This window comes from Vidua chalybeata, chromosome 7, assembly GCF_026979565.1.
Source record: "Vidua chalybeata isolate OUT-0048 chromosome 7, bVidCha1 merged haplotype, whole genome shotgun sequence".
In the NCBI taxonomy this organism is placed as follows: Eukaryota; Metazoa; Chordata; class Aves; order Passeriformes; family Viduidae; genus Vidua; species Vidua chalybeata.
The window spans coordinates 36,606,078-36,620,997 of NC_071536.1; positions in this window are offsets into that span (position 1 = coordinate 36,606,078).

Below are 14,920 nucleotides of genomic sequence, written 5' to 3' on the forward strand. Positions count from 1 at the left end.
CCTCCATGGATCCACCTTGGGCAGCACCAGAGCCCAGCCAGGGCTGCAGCCAAGAGGAACCAAAATGGTCCCAAAATGCACGAGCGCTCCCGGGGGCTCTCACTGGGATCAGCTCTGCTCCATTTGCACCTTGCAGTTCATTGGCCACTTCCAGCTTGAGGTGATCAAGTCCCATCCTGCTTGTTTTTCTCTCTCCAGCCCACGCTGTTTGTGCTCCTGGGCCTGAGCTTTGGATCATTTGTCCTTGGTGCCCAGCTGGAGCAGGAATTGTTTTGTCTCCCTGCTCTGTGCACAGAGCTCAGCAACACTTCATGTGAAGCTCAGAGCTGCACACCAAAGCAGCACAGAGCCTGGAAAATAGAAAAACATATAAAAGCTAAAACCTGAGGGATCAGAGGCAGCTGGAATTCCAGCGGCAGGAGATCTGCACTTCTCCCAGAACCACACATCCATCAGCAAGGCCACATTAAACTCCTTTTTGGCCGAGGAACACAAAATTCCAGGCTCAGTAGCCCCAAAAAGGGACCAAAATGTCTCAGCGCTAACAGGCCTATCCAGACTCTTTCCACTTCTGCACATTTTTATCATCCCACAGAGCTTTAGGGAGTCACCACCTTCTGTGTTAAAAGTCTGAACAAAAGCTGGGCTTCTGAAGGATTTGGGTTGGCTTTGTATGGCCAAAGTCTCTCTGTTCTCGGGAGCAAACACGATCCCCCAGTCCCTCACTCTCATGTCTCCCCTTTTCCACACTGACCAGGGAAGTCTGATCCTCTCTGGGATATCATATTCCTTACAAATTGTAAATATTTGCATTGTGTGAAAGAAGTGACTCACTGGAGGGATTTAATTTCAGCGTAAACCCAGAGGATTATTACTAGTATTGCCAAATAAATTCATATGCAAATCTTTGCCACCTTAATTCATGCCTTCAGCACAGCAAGAGTTTGCCCAGGCTGAGATCCCTGAGGAGTATCACAGAGTCATGCAATTATGGAAACATTAAGGTTGGAAAAGACCTTCAAGATCATTAAGATCAAGCATCAACTGATACCACCATGCCCGATAAAGCCGGTGCCAGTGTTTAACCACTCTTTCTGTGGAGAAATTGTCCCTAATATCCAACCTGAACTTGTGCAACTTGAGGCTGTTTCCTCTCCTGCCCCTTGTTCCCTGGGAGAAGAAAGGCAGGAACCTGCAGGAAAATCTGGTACAACCCAGGGAGATGTTCCAACCTTGGCTGTGCTATGGAGCCTGCAATTTCCCCTCCTCACTGCAGCAGCCTCGTGCTGATAAAATCCAATTGGAATAAATCACTCCTTTTTTTTTTTCTTCCTGATTGTTATTTATCTGGAGTGGCTGAGAACTGTGTTTTTGCTGATCTGAATGAATTGCTATTCTAAATAACAACTAAATTAACTTTGCTGCTCCGATTGGCATAGTGAGAGCCTTGAGCTGGTTATTTTATAATCACTCCAACTGCATTTTTATTCAGCAGCTTTATCATAACATTTTCCTAGACTAGAACTTGCACAGCATTTAGCAAACTGAGGGAAGTTACCAATGTCAATATCAGTGGTAGAACACAAGGAGAAAAAGTGAAAATCTAACAATCATTAAGGTTGGGAAAGATCTCCAAGATCATCATGTCCAACCTTCAACTGGATACCGCCTTGTCAACAAAACCATAGCACAAAATTCCACTCCTTTTTTTTGAGTCTTTACTCATTTTTGGAACACTTAAACTCTGTCTCACTTGGATTTTTGGAAAACACTTAAATTTTTTGGAAAAACTTCTGCCCAGCCCCAAAGTTATCAGCAGGATGTGCTGAAAAATTATTGCTGTAAAAGTTACGTTCACCAGGGAATGTATGAAGCATCCAGGTGGAATGAAGCATGTTGGGAACGTTTCAGCAGGTGTGTGAGCATGGTCACACCTCCTGAGCAGGAGTGGGAATATGGAATTTTATTATCACACCACTTAGGCAAAACAGACCTTTTAAAAAATACATACCCAAGATTTCTGCCAATTTAAACACTTTCTCACACATTATAACTGTTATTAAAAATGCTTCAGCAAATCCCCAGGTATCCTTATTTTTCCCAGATGTGTACAATATTCCACAAATATGCATGATCCTAATAAACAGCCACGTTTCTGGTGCAAATTCATGGAAACCTCTCACGGTGCTCAGATGGGATCCCTGGAGCTGGAAATTCCCAGCATCATGAAATTAAGGAGCAACCCTGATATTTTTCAGCTGTACCAAAGTCCAGCTCAGCACCATTTCCCAAAGTTAACAAAATTTACTTCCATCAATTCTAAATATATGTGGAGCTAAATATAGTAAACCTCAAGTTGAAAAATCACGGCTAAAGCAACATACAGTGAGTCTCAGTCTGTGCACCAGCTGTGGGGAAAAATGTGCTGAAAAGTAGAACATTTCGTCTCTTTTCATTTATCAAACATTCAGTTGCAAACACACAGTCATCTGTTTAAGAAGAGCTGAGAATCTGTTAAAATTATTCATTTGATGGTCTTCTGAATTTAAATTGCAATTTTCTCTGGAATTCGAATTCTCAGGTAACTTTTTCTGGATAAATGCTTTCAATCAAAAAGGGTCCTTTTTTTTTAATGTACTTTTATGTTTTAGCAACAATTTTTCATTTATTTGTTAATATGAGCAACGACACTTTTCTAGACAGTCGTAAAACATGTACCTACGTCAGGATACAGATTAATGAACCAACCTAGCTGCTGGGATAAATTCAAACATCAATTTATTTCTTTTTTCCCATGTTATCACAGATAAGGGGATTGCTAATGCCATGTCAAATTTGACATTTCCATCTCTCCCAAGGAAGGATTTTGCTGTCTGTACAATTCACCATGCATGGATCTGTGTGAGGAGGAATAAGCACCCAGGTGGAGTCCAGATGAAAGATTTTGGGCAGACCTAGGATTTTATTATTTTTCCTTTTAAAACCTGCAAGGATAGCAAAGGATGGTTGGAACTGGTGGCTCTCCGTGAGCCAAACCAAACTTTCACTCTCTAGAACAGTTGTCTGGATTGAACTAATTCTGTGCAGTCTCTAAAGCCAAGACTAAGAGAGGGTTTTACTTTTTCTCCTCACACGCTCCCATTCCTTCAGTGGCTGTGCCCTGTTTGAGCCCCACTTCTAATCCTCCTCATGATCTCTCTTTCCTTTCTTCCTTGCACATTCCCTTGACATTTTGCTCTCCTCTCCTTTCCCTCAACAGTACAAACCTGTAGTTGTCCTCTGTCATCTTAAAAATGTCTGATGCTACCATTGATGCTCCCCCCCCATTGCCCTTTCCTCTTTTCCCATCATTTCCCCGGTTTGTTTTTTTTTCTATTTTTTCCTCATTTTATCTCCTTCTCCCTCCTTTCTTTCAGAGTTCTCTGGTGCTGCTTTGCCATTTCTCTCTGACATCCCTTTCCTCTCTCTTCCAGATTCCCCCCCTTGGGACTCCTTCAGCTCTCCCAAAGAACTTCCCAAGCACATGCCCACAGCAAATCTCCTTTACTTCTCAAACTCAAAACCACGAATTCATCCATTTTTTTAAACCACAAATTACCTAATTTCCTTTCCAGCTCTAATTTTTTTCCCCCCCTGACCTAAGCCTCCAAGGCTCCATCTCTTTTTTCCCCCCCCTCCCTGCTCCCAGGAGGGGAGGATGTGCCTTCCAGACACCCCCTACATCGCATTTTTCATCAGCAGCTTTGACGTCTCTTTACATTTGAGGACACCCTCCCACTCTGCTGCCTCCTCATCCTCTGTCAGATGCTTCCCAAAAAGCCACGGCGTTCCTGGTGACAGGAAAAGAGTTCAGCAAAGTGCTGGCACCCGAGGGCTCTGCCAGTGAACCTCCCACGCCCCGGGACAAAAATAAACAACAACAGGCAGAGATATGGCTGGGGAGCCATATGCTTGGGATTTTTGGCTATCACCAAAAGAACGGGAATCGTTGGTGCTCTGGGTCCTTGAGAGTCAAACCACCCAGAAAGCAAAAATAATTTTCATCCATCATCCAGATAAGTTTGAAGCCCAGACAATCTGATGAAGTGCATTGGCTCGTGTTTGTTAATTCTTAGAGAACTATTTTTGATTGTTAAATTGTCTGTTTGGTTGTTTTTCCTCCCAGCTCCCAGCCCCAGACAGCTGGAGGTGTTTAAAGGAAAAGTAATGTGCATTTTTTCCACAATATGGAGAATTCCTATTTTTATATTAGTTTTTATTCTTAGAAGCTTGAGCTGAAATTTGAGTTCCACTGCAATGCTTCCACTAATTGCCTTGAATAATTCAAATTTTTACCACTCTCAAGGGCACAACTGGAGCCAGACTGTTCTAAGCCACATTTGTTACTCTGGAGCCAACAAAATAAGTCCGTTTTATGTTGTAGAGCACGCTGAGCTTAAGTTACATTATTTTGTTTGCTTCAAATTTAGACAAGTGAAAAGAAAAAAAATCACAGTGGGTCGACTTTGCCAAAGGAGCCCACCAAGAAACCCAGAACAAGCCCAATTTTAGTTTGGAAGCAGCAGGAACACGTCACAAACTGCAGCACAACCCTGAAAATTGTCCTTTGTCGAAGAAAATTAGCAAAGGCCTGAACTGTGGGATCTCTCTATTTTTGGCTCAAGAGAGAGATTCTGAAGCTGCTGATGATTTGAAACGGGTCCTGAAGAGAAGGAAGGAAGGAAATTAGATTTTTTTTTAACTTACAAAATTGTCTTGCCTGTGTAATAACACTGAGCATGACTGTCACTCCGAAGACATATTAGCTCATTTAGGTAATTAGTGTGAGCAGCATGTTTCCCTGCTTATTCCATTCAATTATAGGGTGCTCACTTTGTCATTACTGGAGTATCTTAATGTGACTTGTAATTAGTGTAATTACAATCCAATGTTAATTATATCTGCCACTTAGACATAATTTTATATAGTAATGGTCTTATTCTCAATAACCTTATTATGTTGTTTATTCAAACAGGAATTTAGCCTTCTTTCATGCGTCAAATATGGAGATTACAAAAAGTACTGCCTGTCATTTTTGTAGTTATGACTCGGGGAGCTTCGCCTCGCAAAATCATATTTGGGGCAATCAATGAATGGAGCAAACCAAATCATAGGGCCTGATTATTAGAGACATGCTGAACTCACAGAAATGATTTGCACAGGAGGCACATTAACTCATCCTGTGGTTCGTGAGAGCCTCAGAGAGAGGTCAGGGGCTGTAAATTAACCGGGGAACAAGAGGTGGGACACAGAAAGTCTGCGTGGTGCTGGGGGTGCTCCTCTTATTAGCAGGGTAATAAACTAGCAGGAGTAGAAGTGCCAAAAAAAAAAAAAGAAACCCTGGGAAAAGATTCTCAGTGTTAGTGACACCTTTTTGTACAGGGATTACACATCTGATGAGCAGTTTTAATTTTTCACAGGTTTCCTTTCTCTGATCAGCAGCATTTTGGGGGGTTCAGCCACACTCAGCCCCAGGAGAGGGGCTTTGAAGAGTCTTTGCTGATTCCCAAGTTTTTCTTCCCACTGTGGGAATGGATTTGTGCTTCTTTTCCTATGAGGAAATGCTGGGAGAGCTGGGAGTGCTCACCTGGAGAAGGGAAGAATCCAGGGAGAGCTCAGAGCCCTTCTAGGGTCCAAAGGGGCTCCAGGAGAGCTGGAGAGGGACTGAGGACAAGGGATGGAGGGACAGGAGCCAGGGAATGGCTCCCACTGCCAGAGGTCAGGGATGGGTGGGAGATTGGAAATTCCTGGCTGGGAGGGTGGGGAGGGGCTGGGATGGAATTCCCAGAGAAGCTGTGGCTGCCCCTGGATCCCTGGAAGTGCCCAAGAGCACTCTAGGATAGGGAAGATGTTCCTGCCCACGGGACAACCCAAACCATTCTGGAATTTTATGAAGAAAAACTGAAAGACATGTGCCAGGAAAATCCTTGGTGCCCTGGCACTGGGTGCTCTCCCACAGCAGCACACAGAGTCTGGAATAAAAATCCAGGAAATGCAGCCAGAGGGCTCTCAGCACCTCCTTGCTCTGGCCCCACCACTGGCCACTACAGCCATGAGCTCCTTCCACAGCAAAGACAGATTCCTTCTGTAAAATAAGTTTTTTTTCAGGAATTAACCCCAGCCTGGAATAAAGTCTCTCTGGAAGCAAAGTGCTCTCCAGGCCAAATCCCACTGTCCCACACTGTCTTACGTGCTACCCTGAATGGCCACAGGGAAATATATTTGGATTAAAAAGCCCTAAAAGAGACAGACAAAACAAAGCATATATTTGTGCCTCCAGAGAGGCCGACCAGGACAAGGCACAAATGACAAACATCCCTCCCGTTATTTAATGCTGACGAGTGCCATAAGAACCACAGGAGCAGAGAAGGGAATTTGGCAGCTCTCCGGGAGATGGAAACCAAGATCCTCCTAATCCACCTCTTTCACTGAGTCTGAAAAGGGTTTCAAGCTTTGAGCTCTCTCTTTGGAGGCAAATGAATCATCCAGATTTCCGTGGCTCAGGGTGATGTCCCAAGACAGCTGCCAGCTCTCAGTTCAGGAAAATCAAGAAGTTTCAAAATGAAAGCGGGGAGTCAGTGAAAATAAAAGTAAATTGGGGTATGGACACCAGGGAATGATGCTTAACCCAGCTGGAAAACCAGGAGACATTCTCCAGTCCTGAGCAGAGGCTTAGGGAGCAAATCCCATGGGGAGATGAGCCCCCTCCTCTGGATGATCCTTTAGGTCCCTACCATCCCAAACCACTCCCTAAATCATGATTTTACGAATTATTTGATCACTCTTCCATGCAAGACTTTTCCTTAGTCCCTTTATGTTTCCTCCACATAAAATGGGATTTTTTTTTACCACTAAATCTTGCATTTGGTGGGTATGAAACCTGCTTGGATTCTCTTTCTTTAAAACTATCAGGGACCCTAGAATAGTCCTTTTTAACCATCCAAAGGAAAAGCAAAAATACTTCTTTTTGTTGTTTTTGAGGAGTTGCACAGAGCACCTCTGGATTAACACAGTTCTGAAATTTTATGGTTATTTTAACCGTATTTGGTAATTTCACATGTGAAAGTACCTCAAGTCCAACACACAACTTCATGCACAGTATTGCTTACTTAGATATTGCAGCATTAGGTGATCAAATACATCAGTTGGTTATATAAAAACTGTAATTTATTGTTCCTGCAATACAAATCTTAATGGCATTTCTGCATAAATAGTGTTTTCCCCACTGGCTGCCAAGTAACTATTTCTGCCAGTGACACTCAGTAAACTGACATTTCTACCTGTTTCACTTGCCTTTTTTTTTTTTTTTTTTCTGATTTTTTTAACTCAAAGTCCATCTTCGTAGAGCAGGCAGTGGATTTAGAGCTCCCCAGTCTCTAAAGTCACTCATTCCTCACCTTGTGCAGTGTGCCACCACGGCAGGACTGCAGCAATCACCATTTGGATTTTATTGCTTAAATACATCAGCAATGGCATCTCTGGAATGTGCATTCAGACCCAGGAATTAACCATTAACCAGCAGTTCTCCTAACAAAGCTCTCCCACTTTTTTTGGGTAGCTGGAAGGCCACAGCAGGAGGAGCAGATCTGCAGTTTAAGAAATGTTTTTTCTCTCTTCCCACCTGCTGCCCTAAACCAGAGCAAAGTTTCATGTCAGAAAAGGTTGTTCACTACATTTTACTGGGGTTTGCGAACAAAACAACATCCCTGCCCACTCCAGCCAGAGGAAAATTCTGCTTGGGAATGAATTCAAGATGATTGATCCAGGCCAGGTTGGACAGGGCTTGGAGCAGCCTGGGACAGTGGAAGTGTCCCTGCTCGTGGCAGGGGGTGGAACTGGAAGAGCTTTGAGCTCCTTTCCAACCCAAACCAGTCTGGGGTTCCAAGTCTGCACTAGCCCATCACGCTTATTTTTAATCCTAGAAAAGGCTGGGAGCTGGTTCCACCTCCAGGAATCATCTCCTCCCTGGATTTGTTTCCTTTTGAGGCCACTCTTGAGCCCATTTGAGCAGTTCCACTGCCTGACCAGGAGAGACATCCCAGGCAGCCCCAGGATGGATTTCTGCCTTCCACAAGCCTCCCCAGACAGTGGGATTTATCCACCCTGGAGTCCATGTGGATGAGGTGGCCAAAGACACCAAGGCCCACCCACCTCATCCAAGGATGGAACCAGCTCCACCATGGTGCTCCTCAGGAATGTTTCCCCACATGCTGCCATGAGAACTCCATGGAAGAACATTTCACAGTCTCCAGAGGGAATTCATTCCAGTAATTAACTACCTTAATATTAAAAACCATTCCCTTATTTTTAACCAGCTCTTCCCTGCTGTGATTTTTTTGCTGTCATTACTCGTGTTCTATCAACAAGGGGCATGGAGGAAAAAAATTCTTTCTTTTCTCTTTCCAGCCCTTTCCATATCTGAGGATTTACTGTCATTGGGCATCTTGAATGAGAGAACAGAGAAGGACTAAATCTGGGACATTTGAGGGACATTTGAGTGGCCTCTTCCTTCTTAGTCTCTCCCTGTTCATCCCTGCAGGTTTCCCTCTGCACCTTCTCCACCCTAAAGTCCCCATTTCACAGAATCACCCAATTATTAGGGTTGGAAAAGACCTTTGAGTCCATCCAGCACTGCCAAGGCCACCGCTGCGCCATGTCCCCAAGTGCCACATCCACATGGCTTTGAAACCCCTCCAGGGATTTCAACAGGGATTTCCTTGGTGGGAAAAAAAAAAAAAAAAAAAAAGAAAGAAATTAAATCCAGGGATTTAATTTCCATTTTTTTTCACCAGGGAAATGCAGGGATTTCATTTCCAGGGACTCCACCACTGCCCTGGGCAGCTGTGCCAGGGCTGAACAACCCTTTCCATGAAGGAATTTTCCCTAATAACCAACCTAAACCTTTGCTGGTTTAACTTGAAGCCATTTCCTCTCCTCCATCCCCTCCTTCCCAAGGCCCTTCCTGTGACTGGGAGGAACAGAGAGTTCCAGCAAAGCCCAGCTTTGTCTCCCATCCCCACGATATCTCCTGAGCCCCCACACCCCAGACATGGAGTCTCAGCCATGGCAAACACCCGGAGCTTCCAGGGAGCTCACGGCTCATGCCTGGAGCACAACTGGAATTCCCATGTGAAAACCAAAGCAGCTCTGCCCCATCACTGCTCAGACACCCCATCAAGCAGCCTCACCCCATTCCTGCCTTCCCATGCAGCCCCTCCATGCCCAGGATGTCAAGGCTGAAGCCCCTGATGGATTGGGGCAATTACTGTATCTCAGACATACAAGTCACACTAATGCACAGCAAATACAGCTCGTCCTTAATTACAGCTACAGACACGGACATTTGTTTTTCTTAGTAATTAAAATGTTCTATTGTGCTTAATACTGTTATCTGTATTCTTTGGTTAAGTGCAATTTAATTTGCTTTAAGAAAGCTGGGTATAATTTAAAATGAAAAATGTATCCCTTCTGCTAATTTTTCCCCCCTAATGCTATTGTTTGCCATGACTGCAGATCTAGAACACAGCAACTTCTGAGTTTGTTCTCAAAGTTTCTGGAAGGTGATGCTGTTCTAAAGCCGAAATAAAAACCATTTATTTGTGACTGATTCTGGAGATTTCCTGGTTGCTAAAGCACTTAGAGGTCCCTGAGGCATTTCCAGGGCAAAGGAGCTTTCACAAGAGGCAGAGATTGCTCTGGGGTCCCTGGAGTCCCCTGGTCATGGCTGAGGTGCTGTTATGGGAAACACGGATTAGAATCAGGGATGGGTTGGGTTGGGTGGGACCTCGCAGATCCTCTCATTCCAAACCTCCTGCCATGGGCAGGGGCACCTTCCATGTGTCCACATTCCATCCCAGCTGTCCCAGGCTGCTCCCAGCCCCATCCAACCTGGCCTTGGCCACTTCCAGCCACAGCTTTTCTGAGCAGCCTGTGCCAGGGCCTCACCACCCTCACAGGGAAGCATCAATTATTACTAATTAATTCAAGAACAGCTGACAGAGCTCCACTTAAGCCCTCTTAAGTTCCCTGAGAAAAGGGGAAACATTTTTGGATGTTCCACATCTGAGGGAAAAAAAAAAAAAAAATCCCAGTGTTGTTGGAAGCAGCTCAGTCCCACATCCACCTGCACAAGGAACCAGAAAACTTCCTACTCATCATTTTTTAACCCAAAAAACAGGTGGGAAGGTCTGCAGACATAAATTTGCTCTGTCATTAAGGTGGTTGTTGTTCTTATTTGGCTTGTCACAGCGCAGAAGGAATTCCTTCCCTGCAGGAAATGATTGTGTTTCTTCTGTCCCCTCTGAGGCCACAACCCTCCGGAATCAGCTCCCCCAGAAGGATCCAGGACAGAAGTGACAGGAAGGAACAGTGTTCCAGCAACAGCTCAGGGATGAAACACTGCAGCCTGTGGGACTGGCTGCCCTCTGTCCTGCACACACCAGGCAGGGATCCAGCCCCAGAGCTCCAAACCACACTTTGGCTGACTCGTGTTTCTGGAGAAAAGGGGTTTTTGTAAACACCACGAGGCTCTCGAAGAACGTCCTCGCCAGGCTGTGCTGCACAAACAAAGTCCTTTCGAAACCCTCTCTCCTCAGCCTCATGCCAGCAGCTGACTTTCCCCATCTTACAGGGTCACAGGAACTGGGATATTGTGAAATCACTCACCAGCTGTCATTTCACACACTCTAGGAAGGATGGAGCAATGTTTAAACATCATCCACTCCCTTCCTGTAAATTCCTGTGCTGTTTCTGCTCCTTATCTCAAGCTGGAGAATCTCAAACTGAACCTGAGATCCTGCTCTCCCTGCATGACTCATTAGGAGAGCACAGAAATAATGATGCCAGTACTCACTCAAAAGAGGTCACAAAGTTCTGGTCCAGAACTTTGGTTCTTTAGCCCAAGAACTGAGTTTTCCCCAGCCCACCTTCCACACGCAGGTTTGATTTTGCCAGGCTATAAAAATTTTGAATTTCAAAGCAGAATTTTGTTCAACGTGAAATACAATCCTATTCAAACCCAAATTCCAGCATCAATATGATTGTTAATTATACTGAATAAAAGAGGTTGCCCAGAGAAGAGGTGGATTGCCCATCCCTGGAAATACTCAAGGCCATTTTGGATGTTGTTGTCTGCAGTTTTTTCCTCAAATTTAGGGAGACCCAAACCTTGCAAAATAATAAACATCACAAAACCTCATGGCATAGAAACAGAAAATTGAGGGAGGAGAGTGGTGGTGTTAATTCAGAATAAACCTTCTTCCTCCCCTAAAAAAGCATCCCAAAAACCAGAGTTCATGAATGAAGTGTGCAATTGTAATGAGGATAAATCAAGCAACTTCGGGTCATTACTGTGAATATTTCATCCTGTTTAATGACAAAAAGGTTAACTTTCAAACAGAAAATTCTAAAATTACGTAAGAATCTGTAAAATCAAGTAACGAATTTACATTAATTCAATGTAAATTAATTACATTAATTAATGTAATTAATTACTGTAAATTCAGGGACCTCAGTGTAGTGTAAGCCTTTTACCAGGGTCTCTTTTTGGCTGTTTCCCTGCCTTTGCCACCCTCCTGGGACTGTGGCTCCTTCCACTCCAGTTCCCTGAACCCATCCCACAGCTGTGAATTTGTTCCACTTGCCACTCTTAAATCCTAAACCAGAAAGTCACAAGCAGAATTCATTTCTTTTCCTGGTTTTGTGGTTATTTTTTCCCTCCTTCTGGCAGACAAGCCCCTGCCAGAATTCTGTATTGCTGCACTGCCCTGACCTGGGGTTTCACTCAGCCACCTGACACGCACTAAAATCACAACTTGTGCTGTGATTTTATGACTGCACAGAATTTCACATGTGCTGGTTAACCTCTGTTAAAAAATCCCATTTTCCCTCATGGCTGCAGGGACACACGTGCAGCTATGGAATGCTAAAGCCCTCCTGGTCTGCATCCACCTGAGCCCCTCCCTCTGTCCAAAGAGAAACAGATAATATAATTAATATATTTACAGGTAAGCATAATTAATAATCCAGCCAAAGTTTGCTCCTCTGAAAAGCAACAGTCAGATAACTAAGCTCTATGTCAGGCTCCATAAAATACTTTGAAAAGCAATATGTACAACTGCAATTTTCCAGCAGAGACCCAAACAAATTAGCAGCTTGTATTCCCCTGTGCTTTGCTAATAATTTGTTTGCAGTGCTGTGTCGGGGAGCAGCGGTGGTGTAATGAGGGGCAGGAAATAGCAACAGCCTAATTAAACTGGGGTGGGTGGGAAGCAAACCATCAATCCTGCTTAGCTGCAGCTCAGGGGGCTGCACCCCCCCATGTGCTGGCAAGAAATGATTTTTAAAAAAAATAATAATGAATTAAAGGGATAAGTAGAAGCAGAGCAAAGATGGCTTTGACCTGAATCATATTTCCATGAGTTATTTATCAAAATCTTTACCAAGACTGCCCTGATGTTACATCCCGCCACAGAGAACAGTGTATTCATCCCCAAACTTGCTGACCTATGTGGTGCATGGAGGACCAGGGCACAGAAGAGAAAGATGATGCACAAATTTCCTTCTCCTTTATGGAATTAAGCTACTTTGAATTCACAAAAACCCAACCTACATTTACGGCTCAAGGAGTTTCTGGCCTCAGCAGCACAGCAGAGAACAGCAGCACCAGCAGGACCCTGTTTTCCACTCAGTTCACCTGCAGCACTTCCAGGAAATATCCTTTCTGTGTAAATTGTGCCTCATCTGCAGGAGGAAGTCCCCGTGTCCTCCTCTAGCAGCACCTGCAGTGGGAGCAGGTGCTGATGGAAGGAGTTTTTCTGCTGGCTTTGGGACATCAGCTTTCAGGAACGTGAGCCAAGCAGTGAGTTCCCGGGTCAGGAGAGCTCCAGCCACAGCCCAGGCTGGTTTTTTTTTGCACACCCATGTCACCTGGAGCCATGAATTTTTCACTCTTAGAGCAAACACAGCAAAATATGAGTCCTAGTTTCACTCAGTGCACTCTCCTCACACTGCCAGGGAAAACTGCAGATGTCTGTCCATGGGAGGGAGGGAAGGAGAGAAAACCCAAAGTGCCAGCATTTCAGGGGAATCAATCCCTTATATTTTTGGAAATCTTAATCCACAGGAAAGTTATCACACAATGCTGTTCATGCAGCATTTGTGGCAGACATAAGGGCACCTCCTGGATCAGGATTCAGCATTGCCACATTCAGGCTTTTCCCATGTTTCCTTCAGTTATTCCACTTGTTGGTCCATTTGGATATCACGGCACAGAATCATAAACACCTCCAGGATCACCAAGTCCAACCTTTGACCAAACACCTCCACTCCCACTAAACCACATCACCCACCAAGTGCCACATCTACTCATTTTTTGAACACTTCCAGGGCTGGTGACTCCACCACTTCCCCATTCCAATGCCTCATCAGTCTTTCAGTGAAGAATTTTTTCCTAATATCCAACCCAGGCCTCCCCTGGTGAAAATATTTCTCTTTGTCTTATTGATGCCTTGAGAAGGCTGGACAGAGTGACAGAATAAAGCAGGGATTCATGAAAAGGATCTCCTCCATGGATCCACCTTGGGCAGCACCAGAGCCCAGCCAGGGCTGCAGCCAAGAGGAACCAAAATGGTCCCAAAATGCACGAGCGCTCCCGGGGGCTCTCACTGGGATCAGCTCTGCTCCATTTGCACCTTGCAGTTCCTTGGCCACTTCCAGCTTGAGGTGATCAAGTCCCATCCTGCTTGTTTTTCTCTCTGCAGCCCACGCTGGTTGTGCTCCTGGGCCTGAGCTTTGGATCATTTGTCCTTGGTGCCCAGCTGGAGAAGGAATTGTTTTGTCTCCCTGCTCTGTACAGAGAGCTCAGCAACACTTCATGTGAAGCTCAGAGCTGCACACCAAAGCAGCACAGAGCCTGGAAAATAGAAAATCCAAACCTGAGGGATCACTATCACTGATTGCCCAAGAGATGAGAATGACCCCCACCTCACCACAACCTCCTGCCAGGAATTGTAGAGTAAAACTTGCTTAGACTTACCTGAAAAACTGTCCGTAATATCAGCAGGAATAACACCAACTATGAACCAGAAAATCAAAGAACTTCACAGACATTCAAGATTTAAAAAATGGATGTTTTAAATTGGATTAAACCAGTATCTCCTTCCACAGAAAGAGTTTTGGGAACCTGCAGAACATTGAGGTTTCTTTCAGCTGGATTCAATAACCCCCATTTGAGGTGAGAGCTGCACCTGAGGATCTCTGTGCCCATCCCATCTCACAGCCACAAATGGTTTCGTTCATCAAGGAACAAAAAGGGTTAAAGCTTTGGAAGTTACTTGAACATAAAGCGAGCCAGGTGTATTTCACTAAACACAAGAAGAGCTGAAATACCTCAAAACCCAGAACTCTGCAATGAGATTCCAGAAGCCCAATGTCTCATGAGACTGGTTACACAAAATACCCCTGAAAATACCCCTGAATTAACATTAAAAATAAATAAAAGATCCCTGAATTAACATTAAACCTCCAGCAGAGTGTTTGCCCTGATCTCCCTGGGAGTTAGACTGAACTTATCTATCATTTACCTGATATTAACATCTATTTATTTCCAAACTGAGCTTTTAGCTTTGCTCATTACACAGAATTTCTTCCAAATAAATAGATCTGGTGCTAATAAATCCCCTGGCTTGCAGTCACTGGCACAGCAGGTCTAATATCTGATGTAAATAATGTATTCAAGATGTTCCTTTAAATCAAGAGTTAGACCACGGTGCTGAGACTCCTGCCTGAGGGCTCTAAACCCCTGTGTAATGTTAATTATAATTACCTCATTAAGCTGCTGCTTTAGCACCTTTACACCAAAGCAAGGCCACAGGGGGAATTT